General features: G+C 39.7%; 1 protein-coding gene across 8 annotated transcripts in view; it reads left to right on the top strand.

Annotated features, from left to right (window-relative positions):
• The window catches only part of thrb (thyroid hormone receptor beta), a 133,912-nt gene that overhangs the window by 26,845 nt on the left and 89,556 nt on the right, over window positions 1-17,511 (top strand). Inside the window, exon 1 of one of the 8 annotated variants that reach the window (XM_037794886.1) lies at window positions 9,013-9,411. The exons of 6 other annotated variants lie outside the window; for them this stretch is intronic. The gene's annotated coding sequence lies outside the window, so the exon portion shown is untranslated. Of the gene's footprint in view, window positions 1-9,012; window positions 9,412-9,638; window positions 9,661-17,511 lie in introns of those variants that run through there. One more of the 8 variants, XM_037794884.1, reaches the window with a different exon arrangement.

The following is a 17,511-nucleotide window of genomic DNA, read 5'->3' as shown; positions in this document are numbered from 1 at the left end:
TTAAACTATCAAAATGTTCAATATATACACACAGCCCGTATTCAGAAATTGCACGTTTGAAACAAGTCGTTAGGATTTCTGTCCATTTGTGATGTCACAAATATACAATATTTAGACCATTACACGGTTTTAAACGTAAACATTCTAAATGTGTCCCAGTTTATTTCCTGTTGCAGTGGATGTAAATAACATCAGCTGACAGGAAGTAGACATGGACCCAAACTGTTGCCTAGCAACGCAATTCCGTTGCAATTCCATTGAAATGCACTAAAACAGAGCATTCCAGACGGAGGGTAAATACAGGTATATTTAGACAGACAGTATGAGGAATATAATGTGTTTTTGAACATGTTCTAGTAGAAACACAAAATACAAGTATGAAACTGAAAATGAGCACGATATGGGACCTTTAAGTTTATTTTGCCAAACTGCTATTTTCATGGTCAAGAATGAGCTTTCAAACTCATGAATGTTTGCCGTTTTCCATTAGCTGTTCTTGTTTTGTTAAGATCAGCATTAGCTTATTGTGACCTTATACATTTGGGCATTATGATTACAACTGGGGACTTCGCTGTTATACCAGATTTAGTAAACACTTTCATGGACATATTCTTGTACAGTGATTATATTTAGCTGTATCACAGCAGTATTTAGTGAAGCTTTGGCCATCTTTGGCTTCTTTGTTCTTCTCAGAGTCATAAAATAGCCATAAAATAGTCATAAAATGGTCATAAAAGCGGAACATCATACACAGATTGCTGGAATCAGCAGGACTAACTGTCTCCAGTGATAGCGATATCTCCACTCTCCATAAATGTCAATAAACTTACTTAGATATCACAGGTAAAGAGACGCTCATTATACCTACACTGGAAATCACCACGTTTAAATGTTTTCGTCCATAAGTACTCCGGTAATCGTTGTCTGTACATCCATGGTATACCTCCTGTTTAAATATATACATCCCATAAGAAAAAGAAGAATAGTAAAAATGAACATTTTGCATTTATTTGACACAACTAAGGCTCAGAAATTCCCATCAACATTGTTGTTATATCCCTGAAACACAGACACTCTACCCATTTATATACAGTTAGTATATACTGTAAGTTGAAAACCTGTGGACATATATACTTGTATACAGCTTTTTTTTGGGCCTTCATTTTGCTTTCATGTGCAACCCGGTCTCACAGGAAGGCGTATGAATAGCACGGACATTCCTCGTGTCATGACGACGCCTTTTTCACCAACATAGTCTTGCAACAGTTTTTTTGCAATTTCCCGGGTTTTTTTTGTGACGTTCAGCACGACTTTCAACAACGTATTTTTTGTGAGATTTCTTACAAATGTCCGGCAACACACGTGTTAATTTCCACTCCAGTCTTTCTAAAATAAAACTAGTTAGTTAGGTTTAGGAAAAGATCGTGGTTTGGTTTAAAATAACTCTGAAAGCGCTTTAACTTAAGTAGAGAAGTTATGTGACAAATCATCAACGTTGACTTCTGGTTTCACACGAGACATGAACATCGGTCTCTTGGGCGAAAGTCTGGTGTTTTTTGACCCACTCATCCACCCTTACCTACTCTATGCACGGTGTTCGCCGCTCTTTATACTTCCCGGTTCACAATTACATGGATTACATACGAATTGGTTTCGTGCTGATCGTCAAAAAAAAAAGGGAAATTCGTCAGTATGTACACAAAAAATCCATACATTAAATTTCATGACTATTTCACAAATTGCTGTGCGACTGGGCTGTTTTTTCGTCACGCAACAAAACTACGGTAACGTCCGCAGTTAGGTCGAGGCAACAGAACCACTTAGTTCGTTTTAGGAAAAACATCACGATTGGGCTTTAAATAAGTGCGTAAAGTAAGTGAAATATGTACGGCAACAACGTAACATAAGTATGGGAAACACATCACAAATGTCACTAATGTAACTTACCGAACTACGTCACTATAGACACGCAAATGACACGCCAAAAGCAAGAAGGCGTTTGTATTGCACGCTAAATGCCTTGCGCATTATCGTGGCATTCATGCGCCTTTTCGTGCGACCAGGCTGCCGTGTGTGACGAGGCTGCTCTGCAATTTCCCATTGAGATTAATAATGCATCTATCTATTAATCTATGTATGTAAGCAAAAACGTTGAGCATAAACTGTTCCAAACCAATAATCATATGATGAATTACCAGGATAAATGGTGAAAAAAATTGGTTTGATCAACACCATGTAGCCATGTTGTTTTGAGTCACACTTCTTCACCCTCCTCTCTCAGCATATCACAGAGCCAGACACTCAGACAGAAGGAAGTAAAACAGATAGCTCGGCAGAGAGGAAGCTGTCAGACTGTGCCCTGGATGCTACACACAGTCTGACTTATTGTCTCTGTCTCTTTGGCGTTGTGTGTAGACTATATGGACCTGTATGATTGTGCAGAAGAACACAGGTTGGCCAACATTCCCTGTATTCTCTTGTTGTTGTTTTTTTTGGCATGAGGTGTACTTGACTCATCCTGTCATTGTACTTTCTCTCTTCCTGTGTCACTTCTTTCTTTTTCTTGTTCCCTATACCGCATGTCAGTCTCTAGTATATGTGAGAGAGTTTCTGTGGTTGTCTGTTTGTGTTCAAATCACTTGAAGAGCAAAGAAAGAAGAATGCTGCCGTTGGTTTATTTTGCAGACTTTATATTTAGATGATTTTAAAAGATATTCTTTGGAGATTAGCTTAATGAAATCAGCAGAGGAAGTATGCGGTCCAACTTGTACTGGCAGTTCCTCGAAAACCTTGAGAATGGATTTAAGAGAGGCCACGTGTTTGTTGTGAGAGGATGAGACGTGGGAATGGCTCACATTGTTGAAACGCTTTCAGAGAGAAATCCCAGGTTTTGTGTCTTCGCAGTGGGATTTTCAGAGAAGACACATTTTGGCTAATTAGATTTACAGACATCTAAGTAATCAGATGAGTCAGCCCTGATTTTAGGAGGAAATGGCTGAGAAGTAAACAAAAGGCTTTAGTGCTTCTGCCGCAGCCCTCCAACTGCTCTTAGTGTTGGATTGAGACTAAAGCTGATTTTGTCTCATACCTTAACCTTTTTTTTTAGTGCAAATAGTCCCAAGTGTGTTGTAGATTTTATGTAAACCCCGTGGTGAAATCTGCCTTGGTGACGAAAATGAAAATCTGTTTTGGTTTAAAATTCAAACATTTGGCACTTGAGCAGAGAGGTTTGCTGGGAATGTGTTAGAAAAAGCTTTGAGCCGGTTTGTTTGTGGTGCGATCGGCTCCTCTCAGATGCAAGTGGTTTTAAAAAGGCCATGACAAAGCAAACAATGACATGTGCTGAACGTACCAAAGCCCATTAATGCTTTTGTGTTCTCAGTATACTGCAGATGCTCAAAATGTATTGACAGCAGATGGATCAGATAGATGTGGTATTTGGCTGCAGCTGTGATTCTGATAATATAACACAGTAAAGCCGCCCACACATGATTAGCGGTAAAATCTTTCTGTGCTGTGCCATTGTTTTCCGACGGGGAGAGCGTGGCCGCCCGTCATCGAAGCGGATGTGCTACCCTTGGCCACCGAGCACCGCACTCAAAGTTAAAATGATTTCAACTTTGACCTCGGTTGCCACTGACCTTTCGTTCCTCGCGCTCTTTCTCCGCGCCCTACCTCGCGGTGAACAAAGAGCAAATTTCTTATGTGGAGGCAGCTTAATGCGTGCATTGTTACTCCATACTGAAAGATATGCAGCGCAACAACACCCATGTGCAGTACGGAACTCCAAAGTGTTCAATATTCAATAGATAAATAAGACCATTTCCAGATCATGAAATGTAGAAAAATAACATAATACGTAAAATAATGCCAAATATATAGATTAACTAATAAATAGAGATTATAAAATGTCATTTCATTATTTTTATATGCATAAATGGAGTTTTATCCATCATTATGCATTAATAAAAGCATTATGCTTTTGGGTTGTCGGTCTGTCCAGTCGATCCATTCTCATGATATCTCAGGAACGTCTGGAATTTCTTCAAATATAGCACAGACGTCCACTTAGACTGAAGGATGAACTGATTAGATTTTGGTGGTAAAAGATCAAAGGTCACTGTGACCTCACTAAACACGTTTTTGGCTATAACTCAATAATTCATATGGTAACTATGACAATTTCACAAAAGTGTCTCATTGGATAAAATTAACTGGTTGGCGAAGAAATACAACCACGAGGCGGTAATTCAAATTGATAATTGTTGTGGCTCGAGAGTTCTTGTCACCAATTCCCGACCCCTCACCCTTTCAGCCAATCATATTCCCCCAGTCCCCCAGCAGGCTCGCCAACAGTCTTTTATTTTTTTATCTTGACAGAGTTTTGTGTTTTTCTCAGAAAAAATACAATTTAAAAGCAAACCTTTCAGAGTTAACTCTGAATTAACCAGTTAGTGTCTGCTCTTTTCACCTGGGTTGCATCCGAAATTCCATACTAACATGCTATTTAACACGCTGAAACAGTATGTGAGCTTTTTTTGGTATGTCCGAAACCTTAATATGAAACCAATATTACGCGAATTTGCATGCTATTTCTGTTGAAATATCACACTATGCAACACTGGACACTACGCAAGCAGCGATATCCCACAATGCAATGCAGTAGTAACAACAAAGTTCATAACGGACATTGACGGACAGCTCTGTAACGTCAATAACGCTTCAATTTAAGAGTAAGTATAAGAGTCCACTTTGCTAGACGTACAATAGATTTTAAATTAGTTCAGACTTTATGATTCTCACAAATCGTTGTTTTGGTCACATGAGGTTGGTTACCATGGTTACACGTCTCCAACTGACCAGGAGGCTCTCAGGAAGTGACACGGTAATTACAGTTCAGTGCGTCCGTAAAGATACATACTACTGTACTGTATAGTATAGTATATGATTGAGTATGTAGTGCATAGAATGAGATTTAGGGTGCAGACTTTTTTTTCAGTTTGACGCTGAGTAATAATCTCAAATGGCAAACTAGCTTAGCTCGTTAGCCGGCTAGCTAGGTAGCATGTGCACCCTTTTTAAGATAAATAAAAGGACAGGTTTAGTTACTGCAGCCTATAGTTAATGAAAGTTAAATACTTTAAGAACATTTCATAATTAACAGATTTTTAATAATTTCTTAAACAACTCCATAGTTGTATTGGTCCATTTATATATTTTACACAATTTAATAATAATATTTATTTCATAATGTCTTATTTCTTTTTTTATTTATTAAATATTGAACTCATTGGGGCTTCATGCTGCAACGCGGGGTGCATCCCAGTAATTTAACTGCTAACGAAGAGTCAAAATATGAAGTGTGAGTCTTATTTGGAAGTTCAGCAGTGCTCTCTAAACTTACTTAGCCTTCCGAGGTTGACCGTTTTTAATTGGCATTTCGGCAAAACAGCCTGGGACTAATGTGTGTTGTATTTTGGTTGAAAAGAAAAAGTTCTTTGACATTTCTCTGAGAGGGACCCCTGTGGATTGGAAAAGACTGCTGTTGATCACAGAGGTTACTGTGCAGCATACAAATTTAAAGTTCAGTGAGGAGAGCAAACTGTGCAGCAGTTCCCAGAAAAGCATATACACACGCACACATACACACAAATAAGAGTGTGGCAGCCTGACTTAGTGTTTTTCCAATATAAAAGACAGGCGGGGTGCCGATTCACAGATTTTTAGTAGTCTTGTCCAACAACACTTGCCTGATATCAGACAGAGTTGGGCGGATTCAAAGGTCTGAACCCTGGCAAGTCTTACACCAAACTGACCTTTTATTTCCTCAGTCTGTTATTTGTCCTTCTTCTCTCGTTCACAACTTTCTGGAACGTGTAATTTGGTCCACTTCCCGACACCTTAACCTGAGCACTTCAATAGCCATTAGCTATGGTAGCCTTGTGGTGCAAAACCAAACCAGCATTTGGAAATTACTTCAAAAAGCTAAAGTACAAAATGACAAAGTAGAAGAACAACTCATATAAAAGATGAGTCAACAATGTGACAACATAGTATTGTGTTAGTGGAAAGTATGTCCAGTGTGACCCTGGTGGCTATAAGCTTAATTTGTTACGCATTAAGTAGCCTACACTATCTTCTTTTATTACATCGCTACACTACGGTCAGTTATTTCTTTATAGCAGACCGTTGCTATGTATAACCTCTACCTTCAGCAATCTACCTTTAAATTCCGCATCTCTGTGTTCTTTTATTTCTTTATCGTAAAGTGCTTTGTGCTGGGAGACAAAGTGAATGTTTATCAGATGCTATTTTGGATGATGACATTTGCATGGACGGTGGCTCCGAGTGGTCAAACAACCCACTTTTGGCTTTGCAAAAAACGCCGCAAATCAAACATGTTCCGAAAACTCTAATGACAGAAGAAAAGTTCGGAGTTGGTGTGTAAAGGTGATTGACACAATGTTTTGAGGTTGTATTTATTTTTAAATGTGCGACAGTTTCGGACGAAAAATACGGACTTGGTGTGCAAAGACCTTAACACGTTAAAATCCAGAGATGGTACATTTGCTACAAGGGCGCCCAAGAGCTACAGCCTCGAATGGAAGCTTAGTTCAATGAGTATCTTATAACGCATAGCTCCATCTTTTTCTTCTTTTTACTTACAAACAAAAATCAAATAGATCCAGCTTATAAAAAGTTAATTGTTGTTCACAACCTGCTTTGTGTTGCTTGAGTTTTGAACTCAGATTATTTTCTATTTTATACTACTACTACTATCAGTAGTGGAAGTTATGTCACAGATCTCTCCTAAGTACAGAGAGGTTTTTATGCTAAGCTTAACTATGGTTTAACTGGAATCAAGGGAAACAACCAGCCTGGCTCTATTAAAAATAAAAAAAATGTAGTGACCAAGGTCACTGATTAACATACTGTGTCTCATTTGTTTAACAAGTACAGAAATGTACAATATTTCTGTACAGAGTGTCTCCGGCTGTAGTGCTGGTTTCCCGACGACCTCATTGTACCAACTGCAGATTGGAAAGATTGCTCTCTGTTGTTCGCCAAGAAATAGTTCTTGCATTACATTTATTTTTTTGTGTATGTATTAAACAACAGGATCTTTAGAGGTGGAAGGTGCATGTAGGGCTGGGCGATATGGCCTAAATATAATATTGCGATATTCTTAGGCTATATATGCCAAATATTACCAGTAAGCTGTTATAACGTTGCTGATAATAACAAATATTATTTTCCCACTAGTGTAGAAAGACTCACCAATCGTGAGATGACATGAGAGCTTCCTTTTAAACCTTTGCGCGATTATCTCGCGAGTGTGATCAAACGGGAAGAAGCTTGTTTGAATGCAATTACTCTTCAACTCCCAGTTGTCGATGTAATGTACAGTGATACTCACTATGGCTCACACGTTCTGCTGGACGTTCAGATCGGTAGTTGTGGAGAAGTGGGTCACCTCTGATGGCTGGTTGGCCAACTTTTCTCTCACTGAAATGTACAACTCTGGTAGAGCTTTCTCCGCAAAAAAAATTGCGACCAAGCGGTTCATATTTTCGAATCAAGTGTCTTAATGAGCCTTTTGAATCTGGGCTTTCCTACGCTAACCGGCGTTGCGATGTAGTTGTTCACAGCTGTCGTGATTTCTTTGCATTTTGCACTTTTTTTGTCATATGGGATTGCTTTGGAAGGCGAGGAAGCCAGAGTCATTTGCTTCTGGGCTGGTTTTGGTTGCTATAGTCGTGTCTTTCGCTTTCTCCGGGCTCCGTCCTTCTGTCTTTGCTGCTTCTCTCCAGACCAAAACATGCCGGCCGCATACGTCACACACACTCGCCCAGCAGAGAGGTCTGGATGGGGGCGGAGTCTGTGATGTGTGTGTCTGTGAGAGGGAGCTGCCGGAGGGAGAGAAGGAAATGCCAAAGTGAGTCTCACGAGCCAGTGGGACGAGCCGCGATACATCGACTATATTCGATGTATTGCCCACCCCTAGTCGCATGTTGAGCTTCGGACAGAACCAGGTTAGCTGTTTGCACCTGCTTCCAGTCTTTGTTAAACTAGAAGAAGAAGAAAAAAGAAAGGCACTTTATTGATCACCGAGGGGAAATTCAATTTTTTCACTCTGTTAATATACACACAGGCCCGAAATACACACCCACATGCACAAACAGGACCTACACATGCATTAATGGATAGATGACAGGCTCCAGGTTGGGGGTTTGGTGCCTTGCTCAAGGGCACCTCGGCAGTGCCCAAGAGGCAAACTGGCATCTCTCCAGCAACCAGTTCACTCTCAGTACTTGGTCCATGCGGGGACTTGAACCGGCGACCCTCCGGTCCAGTAGCTCAAGTCCCTATGGACTGAGCTACTGCCACCCCAAACTAGGTTAACCATGTCCTGTTCCCAGCTCTGTACTCTCAAATAAACAAGTAAATTCCCCCGAAGTGCTTAACTATCCCTTTAGCAAATGGTATAATACGTGCCATCTGTCTAGTTTCCTTGTGAGAATTCTCTTATTTAATGGAGACTGTCCAAGCTGAGCACTTTCAAAGTTTTCATTAGTAATATCCACCATACCGCCACCGTAATTGTGGATCTGGGAAAACAGGAGAAAAAAACAATTAGAAACAAATCATTTGCACATGCAAGTTTTGGATGGAATGTGTACTGTTTGAATATGGCACAATTAATAATAACCTTTTGTAATTATTACAAATAACAGGAGAACCCCCAACTAATAATGTACAAGTAGGTTTCCTGGTGATTAAAGTAATCTGTGATTACTGTGCAGTAATCATTAGACAAACAGAGCTTAAGTGACTCTTTCAACATTGTTGTTGCTCTTGGCAGCTACACGACTCCCCCCCCCTCCCCCCTAAGATAACTGTAACTGAATGGAACCACATTTGTTTTAAAAAATAACAATTGTCTATATAATCCATTTGCGTCATCCATCTCACCTGTTGCGAACATAATGATCCTAATTTAACCCCGGACAGACTCAGTAGTATTATGGCTCCGAATGGACTCTCTTTGACATTGTATTTCTATTTCCTATGTCCTTATCAAATGTTCTTGGATGCTGAGATAAGTATTGACAAAGTGTTGACTCTTTAAAGCCCCGTTCTGTGCAGAAAAAGTCCCACCTGGATTGCAGTATTGAATCATATATGAGTGAAGAACAGGAACAAGTTACAGGTGTTCTTACAGACATTTCCCATGTGGTTCGCTGAGTCTGATCTGTGTTGAGACGCTGCCAGCAGATACTCATGTGTGCCATCTTTATGCTGACACATACACCATCCTTCACTGAGCAGGCAACATTTTAACACCGATGTATCATCTATTCAGCGTGTGGTTATCGTTTAACAAACATAGCATTGACTGGAGGTCCTAAGGTAAAACATATATTGAAATGTACTCAGACCACCAAAGCTTTCATGAGACTTGCAGTAAATGAGGTTCTGCATCTGACTGTGCAGTCATCTACAGTACAATAAACTAATGTTGTACCCTTTCTCTCTCTTCTATGTGACTGGATTGTGCTGATCAACCACTGATACCACTACAGGTGAGTTATAATCTCCCTTTATTCCATATTGAATATGACCTGTGTGGGGGATCCTCTCAACTGTACACAAATTGAGGTTTTAGTCAAATTCTGCTTTTTATTACTGCTTAGTCATTATTTTAAGTACTGCTGTATTGAACCTCCGTACTATTTTGGTAAAGATAAAAATGTGTCTGTAGCATGTCTGAGTACGGAAAACTGGGTGATGAGACAAAAGCTGGTCAGATTTGTTATCTTGATTGCTTGTTCTTTGATCACATAGTTCCTGATTGTGATCAAAATGTTGCCAGTTAGATTGCATTTTATTTCGGCAAAGTTTTATACGGCTGCTTATGTTGAACATTTAACATTGTAGAACTTTTTTTTTTCATTTGTTAAAGGGGCTCTGTACAAGATCCAGAGCATTAATATAGCAGCAAACAACTATTGTCTATGTAAAGATATAGAGGAGTAATGTCTACCTGAGCAGAGAATGAAGTCTTTCTCCCTCTGTGTGTGTTGTAATGAGAGCTCCTCCGTGCTTTGTCGACATAGCGGGCCGCTAGTGTAGCGTCCACCCTCTCCGGTTCCCCCCCCCCAAAGTTAACAGAGCACTGTTTCCGTTGGTTTCACTGTTAGCACCATTGGCTGCGAGCGGCCAGCTCAGTTGTCACCAGGTTGTGAGCCGTGCGGAGGCAATAGAAATGCTCCCAATCTCATATTTAGCACCTTTTAAAGGTAAAACAATAATTTTCTTAGATGTTTTTTATTTTATTTTGTATTTGACAAAGTAAGCTATCAAAAAAGCAGAGGTGTGGACTCGAGTCACAAATCTGGTGAATTTAACTTTATCACCAATGATTTGTGACTGAGGTTAGCACTGTTGCCTCACAGCAAGAGGGTCACAGGTTCAAACCCGGCTTGGGGCCCTTCTGTGTGGAGTTTGCATGTTCTCCCTGTGTTAGCGTGGGTTTTCTCCGGGGTTCTCCGGCTTCCTCCCACAGTCCAAAGATGTGCAGGTTCATTGTTGACTCTAAATTGCCCGTAGGTGTGAATGTGAGCGTGAATGGTCGTCTGTCTCTATGTGTCAGCCATGTGATAGTCTGGCGACTTGTCCAGGGCGTACCCCGCCTTCGCCCAATGTCAGCTGGGATCGGCTCCAGCCGATGACATATTTTATGTCGTAGAACAAAACATTAAAATCTCTTCAGCTGGTGTTAACCGCAGACCTTATTTCAGGCAACTCACTAAAAATCCATTGACTTCCAGATGACTGAACCGGAAGTGCTAAAATACTAACTCATTTCCAGTTTTAAGGACTCATTCCTGTAGCAATCTATGACACACACACGCATGCACAAAGCTAGCAGGATTCAGCACTGTTTAGAAATAGTTAGAAATATGTGCGTGACCGCACTTCCAAGGTCCTTGTAAAACATGTCACGACTGTTTCCAGATTTTAAATCATTTGCAGCGTCTTCCACCACAAAAACACACGCAGCTTTGCTCCCGTTACATGTTGCGATTATTAAATAAGGTTGTTTTTGATCTATATCACTCAAAGTATTTCAACATCAGTTTTCAAATGAGGTCTCTAAATCCACATTTCCTGATTCAGAGCAGGATTTCCACAAGACGGTTAACGCAGGGCCCTGTGCGGGTTTACACACTACCTGCGCCTCTAGTTGTGTGGCCTAATGTGATCCTGTTATAATCGGGAGTGGATTTATGTTAGGTATGAGGAGCTTATGAACCCCCTGGCAGTCAGTGTGGAGCTGCGCTTGTGTTTTCATGCTTCAGGGAAAGTTGAAAAATGCTCTCAGGCTTGGATGCGGTTGAATTATTCATGGAGATGGAGGGAGAGGAGCTGTAAAAGCCTTCATCTTCACTTTTCTGCCCCTGGCTGTGCGGCTCAGCGGTGCTCTCTCCGAGTGATGGGGTGAGTCTGGGTAAGAAGGCACGTGATTATCCGTGTAGGATATCGATACCACATGGACCGGCAGGGGGAGAGCTGGTAGGGGGGGCTATATGCTAATGGGGAACACCAATCGCCTTTTTCTTTATAGATTCCCATCTGGACCGCAAATTGAAATTTCTGGGTTGTTGTTGTCGATCCATATCTAAACATCTGTTTAGTATTTTTGGTTCGCCCACCATGCTGGTAGGCATGTTGACATCATACAGTATGTACTGAAGCTGTCATGGCTGTCAGCAGCTTGTAAAATGAGGAGAGCTATGTAACGCTAGAAGGCATATAGAGACAAACTGTAGCAGTGAACTGCAGCACATACAGTTGAACAAGTTTAACTGCTACTGGAAATATGATAAATACTGTCGTTTACATTTTATGAATGGAAGACACTCACAACTGTGACACTTACATCATCATATGTGTTCATGTCCTCGCATGTTGATCAATTTGTTTGAGTTTGAGTTAAAACAAAGTTAAAGGATATGTATGAATGGAGACACCCACTGCAGCACATTCATAAAAAAGAAAAGAAAATGGTAATAATAATAATATTGACAAAAATAATGCTCAATAAATAAATAAATGTCATTAAATGTAGAAAAAATAATATAAAAAATAAATGTAGCCATTAGTTAATTTATAAAATGTGACCGAAATTGATATTTTTGTTTTAATTTGTTTCTTTATTTATTTATCTTTGTATTAATTTCCATATTTACTCTTCTGTTTAATTTACCCTTTTATTTATTTATTTATTTATTTATTTGTATTAACCTTTACATTAATTCATTTATTGTTGCATGTTCCTGGCCTTTCTCTATGGGTTTTTTAAAAGACATTCTTGGAAAGTAGGTATTCACCTACATGTCGATTATGTATCCGTCGCATTGAAAGAACAGCTGTAGCCTTCTTTATTTAGCACAAACTATTATGATGCTAAGTTCAAGTTATTGATATGAGGTTGATGAATTTAACTTCTGAAACTGACGTGAAGCGATCGGCTAGAGAGAGAGGACGTATCAGTCTGTTGGAGTTGTTGAGATGACAGACACAGACTCACACTGACACACTGACAGCTGTTGTTGCCTGTTGGGCTGCAGTTTGCCATGTTATGATTCAAGCATATTTTGTATGCTAAATGCAGTACCTGTGAGGGTTTCTGGACAATATTTGTCAATGTTTTGTGTTGTTAATTGATTTCCAATAATAAATATATACATACATTTGCATAAAGCAGCATATTTGCCCACTCCTATGTTGATAAGAGTATTAAATACTTGACAAATCTCCCTTTAAGGTACATTTTGAACAGATGTGTGATTCATTTGCAATTAATCAAGATTAAATATTTTAATCAATTGACAGCCTAGCCTACTCGGAATATTCCACACTTTTTTTATTCTATAATTACAACCTACACGTCCAAATTGTGGGGTATATAATGAACATTTTATCTCATGCATGCAGCTTGCAGCTTTAAGCTCAAGTCCTGTGTCAGCCGTCCTGTCTTGTGGCTAGCGTGCCTTCACCTTTAAGGGGTGCTGGAATGGGAGCGTTGAGTGTCTGTGGCCGGTTATGTAAGTCTTTGGCTGTGGCGCTCAGAGCTGTGTGGCCCCTGCGCCGTCCTGCTGCCAACAAGCACAGGAGGTTTCATCACCCCGCTGTTTCAAAGGGCCCTTTGGACTCTGGATGTTGTTTAGTGTTGCTCTGTAGTTTGCCTAATTCATTTTCTCTCCTTCTCTCTCCTTTACACCAACCATCTGTCATCCTCTCCGATAGTCTCCATCGTTTAAAACCCTCTGTCTTTTTCCTTATCCGCCCTCTCCTCTTTTGCTGACTCACTCCGCTCTCTGAAATTATAATGCACTGAAATAGCTGACTCTCTCTCTCTCTCTCTCTCTCTCGCATGGTCTTATTGCACCATTTTGTTTTTATATATCTGCTTCTCCTCTGCAATTCCCTCTCCGCCGAGGCCTTGTCTAACAAGAAGCTGTAAATAAGGATAAGGTGAGGACGACTTCCTCCCACCGGGTTTTTTATTTTAGTTTGTTTCTAAAATGCATCATTCGGTTTAATACGCAGAGGAAAATAGAGCCTGTTGTTATTCGTCACATTACATAATGAAGCTAGATATCGCCATCTGTCATTGTCATAATAACATATAGATTGTTGTTCAACATTATATATATATGGTGTCAAAACATACTCATAAGTATTCACAAAACAAATGTCAAGTTATGTAACTCGTAAAACACAATGCACAAATAAATGATTTGTATCTGAAAATCTCTGTCTGTATCTGTGCCTCTAATTTACAACTCTTATATAATCATTTTTACATCAACTTAGTATTTTTTAAAGGAAATATATTTGTGAATCTCACCTACTTGTGTGGATTCTTTTGAGTCTGTTTTACTGTGCTGTTTTCACACAAAATCCACAAACACAGTGAGCATGTGACTCGTAAAATGTCACATGACTTGTGTCTCAAAAATGCTAAGTTGATGTACAAATGATGACATACGAGTTGTGAATTAGAGGCACGATACGAATAGTGATTTACAGATACATACTCTGCATTTATCTGTGCATTGTGTTTTACGAGTCACTTGAAATTTGTTTATTAATACTGTTTTGTCACCATGATTATAACATATATAATATAAAACGTTCTTTTTGGAATTACTGTGAGATCCTCATAAGGCAAGGCAGCTTTATTTGTAGAGCACATTTCAGCAACTGGGCAATTCAAAGTGCTTTACACAAACATTCGAGAACATTGCAACAAAGAAAAAGAAAAGAACATTAAGACATAATTAAAACAGTCATAAAAATGTTAAAGATTAGAAAACAAAACAAGCTAAAAATAAAAGCTATAGGATAGAAGCTAAAATAGAATATAACACACAAGAGTAAAAGTTATAGTGCAGTATAAGATCATTATTTGGTTTAATAAAAGGCAGCAGCAAACAAGAAAGTTTTAAGCTTTGATTTAAAAGAACTGCAGTTTTTCTGGGAGCTTGTTCCAAATATTTGGTGCATAAAAACTGAACGCTGCTTTTGCATATTTAGTTCTGACTCTGGGGGACACTAAGCAGACCTGATCCAGATGACCTAAGAGGTCTGGATGGTTCAGAACATAGCAGAAGATCAGAAATGTATTTTGGCCCTAAAACCATTTAGTGCTTTGTAAACCAGCAGGAGTATTTTGAAATCAATTCTCTGAGAGACAGGGAGCCAGTGTAGGCCATAAGGCATTATAAGGAACTATAGGCACATTTTAGCTGTTATGTAAATTCTTATTGTAATGAATAACAAGTTAAAAAACATGAGTTTAATCATTTAGAGAGCAAATACATAATAAATGACATAAAAAGATGGAAGGGGATACAGTTTATCTGATCATAATAGTTCATGTAAGCCAGAGGTTTTCAAACTGTGAGGCGTGCCCCCGTGGGGAAAGAAAAGTTGCAAAAATCACACTTCATTCTCGGCGTCATAACTCACACTAAGTCACATCTTAACACACAGACATGATACATGTATTTTTAAATTAAGTGTGACTTCCACCCCATGGGGGATATATTGTTATTATCTCCAATGTCTATTACGTACAAACGTCTATAAATCTGCTTACAAATCATAGAAATAAAGACGCTCGTTATAACTTCCGAACCTGCCTGAGATTTCTCACGTTTTTAAGTTTTCTTCAGTATCAAATTAATCCAGTGATGGTTGTCTGTACATCCCCGGGTACATTGCAAACAGGAACTGCTATTAGCTCATTCGGCATGCTTTTAACGGTGCCAATTTGCCAAAACGTAAACAAATATAGGCTAAAGAAACGGAGTGATAGCTTACAGCTAACTGACTCCATTATAATTGCTGGAGCAAAATGAGGTTGTTTGTGGGGCACGGTTGTCTCTATTCTGTCTGAGGGAGGACCCCCCAGTGTCTCTGAAAACCCCTGGTCTGAGCTTTCAACAGCCTTACAGTAAATGCACTTCAGTTAACCTATTCTGCTCCACCCCTCTTTTTCATAGACCCGTTTTTGTCTTTTTTTAGGGGGATACAGGGGGTCTTTAGGGGGAGATAGCAGGTCAACAGTAGATGTCACATAGAAGTGGTTTACATCATCTGAAAGCTGAGAACCTGAAAATGAATTTGAATAAATTGTGAAAGTGTATAAGGGCTAAGAAAAATATGATGGAAGTATATGAAGGCTATACCCATGCTCTATTATGTCTTATAAGTTGTTGCAGCATTTTTTGGGCTGATACCATTTGTTACACAGGTTTGGTGTTAAATTTAACCATTTTTTTACCACTTGAGAATTGATTAAAAATGATCAATAATCCCTCCAGAATACCACATTAAGACACCAAGACCTTGAGGAACACCATAGAAAAAGCCATGCTGTGATTTGGTTTCAAGAACTTTTGACAGTTTTGAGATTTCTGCAAGAATTGCAATTTTCGGCGATTGGATGGCGAGCACTTCTGTTGTGTAAACTGCTCAGAAACCCCCTTTATTGTCAATCTACCTAGGAACCTCTAGTTCAACTAACCTCTAGTTTGTGACTGTAAAATTTCGTGAGGCTGTGATTATCCTAGAAGTCACCACAGGTCATTTTATACAGTGAGGTCAAGTTTAAAAAAATGGTCTCACTACAATGAAATGGCTACTAGGGACTAACATCATCACACATGAATACAGTTGAGCTTGTTGGATCCACAAGAGTCTCAGCTTTATGCCCAATTTATGTAATTTCAAGACTGTTTAGGGACCCCAGTATGCAGAAATATTCAGATACTGTACACCATTTTAGAATAGGCGAAAATTACACATTTATACTGTATGGTTTTTGCCCCAAACTGCCTGTGATCATCATAAAGTGGGCATGTCTGTAAAGGGGAGACTCGTGGGTACCATAGAACACATTTACATTCACATATCTGGAGGTCAGAGGTCAAGGAACCCTTGTGAAAATGGCCATGCCAGTTTTGTCCCGCGCCAAAATGTAGGCGTTATTTAGCCTCCTTCCTGACATGCTAGTATGACATGGTTGGTACTAGGGATGTCCATAATTAACCGTTAACCTACATTAAGCATTTTAACCGATTAAGGCTATCGGTTTAAACGGTTAAAAGAAATGTTTGTTGGACACTCGCTAAAGTTATGCCGGACAGACAGAGTATCGTTACGCCGGGCAGACACACAGCTGACAACCTGCTAAACTAAACTAAATGTGCGGTGGAGACTTTTACTGGGAAACTGGCTGCATGTCAGCGACACTACACGCAGCATCGTAGCTGCTAAGTTAACGCTCCCGGACGGGTGAACTGGGGACTCCTGTCAACGAATATCTGTTGTGCTCCTGCAGATGGTACGAGGCACAAATCTTGTCGGATAACGGTTAATAATCAGTTAACAAGGGTCGGTTATCGGTTAAGAACATTTCTCAAAATGAGCAACCCTAGTTGGCACCAATGGATTCCTTTTTCTAGTTTCATATGATACCTGTACCTTCTCTCTAGCTCTGAAACCTGAGCTACTGAAAGTCTGCGGCAGGAGCTGACACACTCGAGTAGAGGAAGTGGTTATGCAAAGTAAAGGAAAACATATAAGCATCTTCTTAATTATGTCACGTGTCAGTGGATGAAACTGGTTTCTCTGGAATATTTTTAGCTTTGTGGTTCTAAATCACAACCAGGCTTGTGTTGTTTCCAGCCTCCCCGCCACAGGAATGGTTTTACAACGCTGCCAAACTGGTAGACTTTAAAAAGTGGTAGGTATAAAAGAGACGGTCCTCACCAGAATAATGACGGCACTGGCTGTTTGATGCTTAATGATTTAAACAACCTCTCTTAATAGTATAAATGATCCTCTGCTGGGTGAAGGTGCAGTGTGCAAAATACATATATCGGATATTGGGCTGGTACTCAAATAGCTGGGTCGGGTATCGGTGACAAAGTG

Source organism: Sebastes umbrosus, chromosome 15 (assembly GCF_015220745.1).
Source record: "Sebastes umbrosus isolate fSebUmb1 chromosome 15, fSebUmb1.pri, whole genome shotgun sequence".
NCBI classification, from domain to species: Eukaryota; Metazoa; Chordata; class Actinopteri; order Perciformes; family Sebastidae; genus Sebastes; species Sebastes umbrosus.
Note: the sequence above shows the minus strand (reverse complement) of the source record. Positions and strands in the feature narration are given on the sequence as shown.